Below are 6,000 nucleotides of genomic sequence, written 5' to 3' on the forward strand. Positions count from 1 at the left end.
GCATAGTTCGTTGTTCACATATCCTTGACTAGTCAAGCATTCACTTAAATGGTTATACCACATTCTTCCTGATTGCTTCAAACTGTAAAGTGAACGCCTCAACTAAATTGAGAGCGTGTTCCGGGGTTTGGAAATATTTGATCCAGTCAATATAAGTCATTCGAGAACTTTCATATAAATTTTCGTATCAAGATCCCCATAGAGATACGCAGTTACTACGTCCATCAGCTACATACTCAATTTTTCGAAAACTACCAAACTGATAAGGTAGCGAAAAGTAATCACATCCATAATGATTGAATAAGTTTCATCATAGTTAATCCTGGGGCATTGTGAGAAGCCTTGCACAACAAGACGAGCTTTGTAACGCACAAGTTCGTTCTTCTCATTACACTTCTAAACGAAAACCCACTTGTAGCCAACAAGCTTTACATGTGGAGGAGTAGGAGCTACAGGTCCAAACACCTTATGTTTCGCAAGCGAATCAAGTTCGACTTGGATTGCTTGTTTCCAGTTTGACCAATCAGTTCTACGTCAACATTCATCAACGAAACGGTGTTCAATGTCATTGCTCAACATGATCTTAGTAGCTACTACATATGCTAATGCATCTTCGATGATCATCTCATTTTTACAACAAACATCATCCAAGCTAGCATAATGGACTAAATCTCACAATTCTTGGGAGGTGGATTCATCTTTTCAAGGACGCTTCCATAATCTAGAATGTCCTCATGAGTTGGATACATTGAGTAGGCGACAGTCGGATTTATGGTAGGGTCTTCAAGGGCCTATGTCATGGGTTTCCTCTTCTGGGGGTGTGAATTCTTTGAACCATGTGGTTTACCACGCTTATGTTTGGGGCAGATGATTGGCTAGCCATTAATGTACATGGATCGACCAAAGTGGCGTCCCAGGCCTCTAGGAGGGAAGTCCATCATACATTTGGTACATTCATCTTTGTAAGCACATTTGCAGTTGGAATATGTGATCTTGTCATCCGCGCTAAATAAGTGAAAGCAACTGGCATGCTCTGAGCTACACTCTGAAGATCTAATATGCGCTACACTTCAGTTTTGAACTGAACGGTACGAGGATCTAAATGAGGCAAAGTGGGAGTCATCCACGATAATTCACGTCATTCTTCAGGAACGTTGACGATCTTATCTCCCCTTAATGACGGGAAGACTGTCTCATAGAAGTGACAATTCACAAGATGAGTGGTAAACAGATCGCTTGTCAAAGGTTCTAAATAATGAATAATTGAAGGAGAATCATATCCGACATAAATTCATACCCTTTGTTGAGGCCTCATTTTTGTACATAAGAGCGATGAAATCGGCACGTAGGCCGCACAACAAAAAATGTGCAGATGCGATATGTCGGGTTCGTATCCAGTAACCAACTGAAAGACGTTATATGATTGGGTTGCAAGAGGCCTCAGGCGAACCAACATGGCTGCGTGCAATATTGCATGGCCCCCAAGCAGCGATCAGGAGCTTGGTACGTATGACCAACGATCGAGTAATCATTTGTAAGCGCTTAATGAATGCCTTTGCCAGGCCGTTTTGGGTGTGAACATGGGGTACTGGATGTTCAACTTCAACCCCAACTGATATGTAATAGTCATCAAAAGTTTTAGATGTGAATTCTTCAGCATTATCCAATCGAATAGATTCGATCGGATAATCAGAGTATTGAGCCCTGAGCTTGATAACATGAGCCAACAATTTGGAGAATGCAGCGTTCATTGTGGACAACAAGCACATGTGTGACTAACGTATGGAGGCGTCAACCAAAACCAAAAAATATCTAAATGGTCCGTAGGGAGGGTGAATCGGTCCACAAATGTCCCCATGAATCCTTTGTAGAAAACTATGAGGATTCTAATGAATCTTGTCATAAGAATGCTTAATAATAAGTTTTCCTATAAAGTAGGTTTGACATGCGATTCCTTGAATCTAACTTAAACTTCGTGTTAGTGGATGCCCATGTGATGATTTGAGGATACGGCACATCGCTGTTTGTTCAGGGTGTCCCAACTATCATGCCAAGGTGTAATTTCATGCGTGGTCCCAGGGCCGGCCACATAGTGGCTTTCTATAGGGCGTATGGTCGTAGTATACAAACCACTTGGAATACGCTCAATCTTCTCTGGAATACGTTTCTGGCCATATTTGTAGGAAGTTATGCACAGAAATTCAACTCCATTTTCTACATAGGTTTCAGCGTGGTAATTATTATCCCTTATGTCCTTGAAACTCAGCAACGTCCAGAACACGAAGAGTAAAGTGCCTCAACAAAGGTCAAGATTGTACCATTAGACAACATTATACATGGTTTAACGTATCTTTCGATTAGGTTGGATGGGCTTGAGAGGGTTGTCAGATGTGTCATTCTTAGGTATGAAGTTAGTGAAATAGATGCGTTCATGCAAAACGGTGTGCATGATTGCACTATCTGCCAGACAACTAACTTTCCCACTAGTCATACCTAGAAATAAAAATTAATTTGAATCAGTTACATGCATAAAAGTTCTAAAAATAAATATCCATTGAAAATAATTCAAGTATTCAAGGGTAGTAATTAATTAAAAACTTAATATCCAAAAACAAATCACCAACAAATAATCCAAACATAAAGGAAAATTTTTCAAAATTAAACCCAAAAACAAGGGGGGTTAGGCCACATAGTGGAATTCGGCCCCATTATTTCGAAATACAATTGAAAATAGTTTATGTCTAAGATTCTAATCTTCCATAGGGGTAACAACCTCTTGAAAGTTAAAAACCTCCATCTTGGTACTCTCCGGTTCATCCACTTGCACAATGTTTGATTCAAACTTCTTATGACAAGAATGTTATTCAGCTACAACCTTCTGGGGAGCATGGCAAACATGGGACCAAGGGTCATTTGAACCATAGGAATAGCACATGTCTACATCCATGGTTTCAAGTGCTTTACCCATATTCTTGAAGTTTGGGGCTTTGGGAGTGAGGTTAGGGCGCTTCTGGGCTCGGTTTCCTCCCTTAGGTGAGCCTTGGCTCTATTGACCTTGACGGGGTAGCTTCTGGCCACCCCTACCACGCCTATGTTGACGTTTTGGGCATTGGTTTGTGTTATAATGTGCTTTAGGTACATTAGTCGCCCTAGTAGGTTGAGCTTGATGATTTTTCATCAACAACTGATTTTACTTTTTAGCGATAAGTAAAACAGAGATCAAATCCAAAAACTTGGTGAACTTTTGAGCCCTAAATTGTTGCTGCATGACAATATTAATGGTAGAGAAGGTCGAATAGGTCTTCTCTAAGAGATCTTCTTCGGTCAAGTTCTCATTACAGACCTTGATAAGTGATCATATTCTATAAACTTCATAATTATATTCATTCATAGACATAAAGTCTTGGAAGTGCAGATGCTGCCAGTCATGTCTTGTGATGCGAAATATATAAGCACACAAATTAAACCCTCTTTTTATCAACTATAGTAAATAATGTAAGTAGGGATCGTTCTAGGCCGGGGATTATGAGGGATTGCTAAATCACTTGAAGACTGACTCAAAAACGTAAAAACAAAGTTTAAAACACTAAACTAGACTCAACGAATGCAAAACTAAACTCTAAAACACTAAAACAAACCAAAAAACTCAAAACAGCACATAAACACTTAAAATTGCCTTAAAACACAATCTGGGCAGTTTTGAACACCAAACACAAATTTGGACGAAAATAGGTTAGAACTTGACTCAAGACACTTAAAAATACAACCTAAATTGATTTCTAACTAATCTAACACTTCAAAATAAAGGGGGATTTGATTTTGATGAAATTGAAAACAAAACACACTTTGTAAACTAAAACAGATTTTAAAACGAATTTGATTAAAGTGAATGGATTGAAAGCTAGCTAAGGGGTTCTTCTCCACACATGTCACACTTGCATACAAAACGATTTCCAATTGCTTTTCAATAGATTATGAATCCTCAATGCCCCATATTAACTGTGAATTGCACTAATTAACCCTCAGATTTTCCTAAAGTTATTGAATTGGATGATTGCATACAACAACCCAAAGCATTCCCCACAAGTTCCCTACATGAATTGCATAATAGAGATACAAGCAAGAATCATTAAGCTCTATGAAAACCATAAGCATTGATGAGGCACTTGTTACTATGAATTGCATGAAACTTATGCCAAGAATTTACTTAACACGATTGTGATCAACAACCTTTACTACTTGCGAATATAAGTTCATAACGATTAGGTGAAACTCCCTTATATCCTAGCATTAGATTTATGCATGAAAATTAAGCGTGCACTCTCAACCAACACACACAAATCAGTTTTAATTCATATCGATAAGCAAATTGAATTCACAACTTATGAAACACAATTAGAAGTAATCAAATCATATAGCAAGCATAAAACATGGTTTCGAATCCCCCCCCCCTAGCCAAGGGGGGTTTAAGTTCTCATACTCACAAAACAAAGATAAACAAATTTAGACATTAAAATCCAAAGAAAGAGAACACCTAGACACTCCAACTTGGACAACAGGTGCATCCACGATTTCCTCCTTCCTCCTTGCTGCGACACAAAACTTGGGGACAGGTTTTGGGGTTATGAATGGTGTAGAATGGATGGGGGATAGTGTGGTGGTGTTTAGGATGGATTGGTGGTGCGGCAAGGGGTGGTTTTTGGCAGGAATTATGGAGAATGGTGATGGAAGGCTGCGGCAGAGAAGGGGGTTAGGTTTCTGGCGTGAATGATGATTTATGGGAGGTGGTAGTTCAGCCAAGGGGTGAATAAGAATATATATAGGCTCATAAAACCCTAGGGAAATCAGATATGGACTTGCAAAATCCAAATCCACAAAGAAAAAGGCTTAAACAATCAGAATCCTCAAGGGAAAAGGCCAAGAAGGTGCAGCAAGGATAAGGAGGAAAGGATAAGGCTTCTAGAAAGCCTTGCAAGGCAAGGAAAATAGGTCTCCTTGCTGAAATTGGTGCGGCACCTATGGAAAAATATTCTAGAACCTTTCTTTGTGTCCAAAAATGCCTAGGAAACCTTCAAAATCTCTGGAACTTAAGGCCATCTAGGTTTAGGAAAGATCAACCCAAAATAGGAAACTTTAGGCTTAACTTTCCTACTTCAAGTAGGAAACCTTGTTTGAGTAGGAATCCTTATTCTTCTAGGAATCCATCTTTGACTAGGACTCCTCCGTTCTTGTCCATTCATTTCGTTCCAAGCACATGATATCCATTCCAAGCTCAATCTTGCTCCAAAAGGCTCCAAATTGCATCGTTTTGCATACTTTGCCCTTAAAATCTGAAAACACATGAAACTAGCTTAAAAGACCACTTTAACTAAGAAAACACAACGTAAATGCATAAGAACAAGCTCACTAAGTCGCATAAATATGCTCCTATCATCTTGCTTCAGGCAAAAAGGTGTCATTTTGGTGATCAAAGTAATCAGCCAATGCAACCCAAAGTACTCGTGGTACTTCCTCAGAAAGGTACTCAATTTGCATTGCATCATGAATGTGTCTTCGGATGAAGAGCATGGCAGTGGCTTTCTCAGCTTCGCCAACCGGGTTGTCTGTCTCATCTTCAATGGCGGGATGCAAATTCTTTGCGGTGAGGTGGAGCTTCACGTCTTGCAACCTCTTGAGGTAGTTTCTTCTAGAGACCTCTAAAGCAATGAAATTGAGTTTGTTCAAATTCGACATGTTCCTATCACAAAATAAATGGACAAGATGTGGTTAGTGGAATGGAGAAAAAATCAATCCATTCATATAGGAGTAGACCATTCAGGTTCACATAGACATGTATTGGTTTAAATTTTCATGAAAAAAACTTCGAGTTTTCATAGGTGATGTTTTCAAAGAAAACTTCAGGTTTTCAAACAAGACATGTTTCTAGAAACTTCAGGTTTTGAAATAATTATGATCTTTAGGTTCATATTTTCCTATTGGCAAACACAAATATATATACAG

The sequence above is a fragment of the Malus sylvestris genome, chromosome 13 (assembly GCF_916048215.2).
Source record: "Malus sylvestris chromosome 13, drMalSylv7.2, whole genome shotgun sequence".
NCBI classification, from domain to species: domain Eukaryota; kingdom Viridiplantae; phylum Streptophyta; class Magnoliopsida; order Rosales; family Rosaceae; genus Malus; species Malus sylvestris.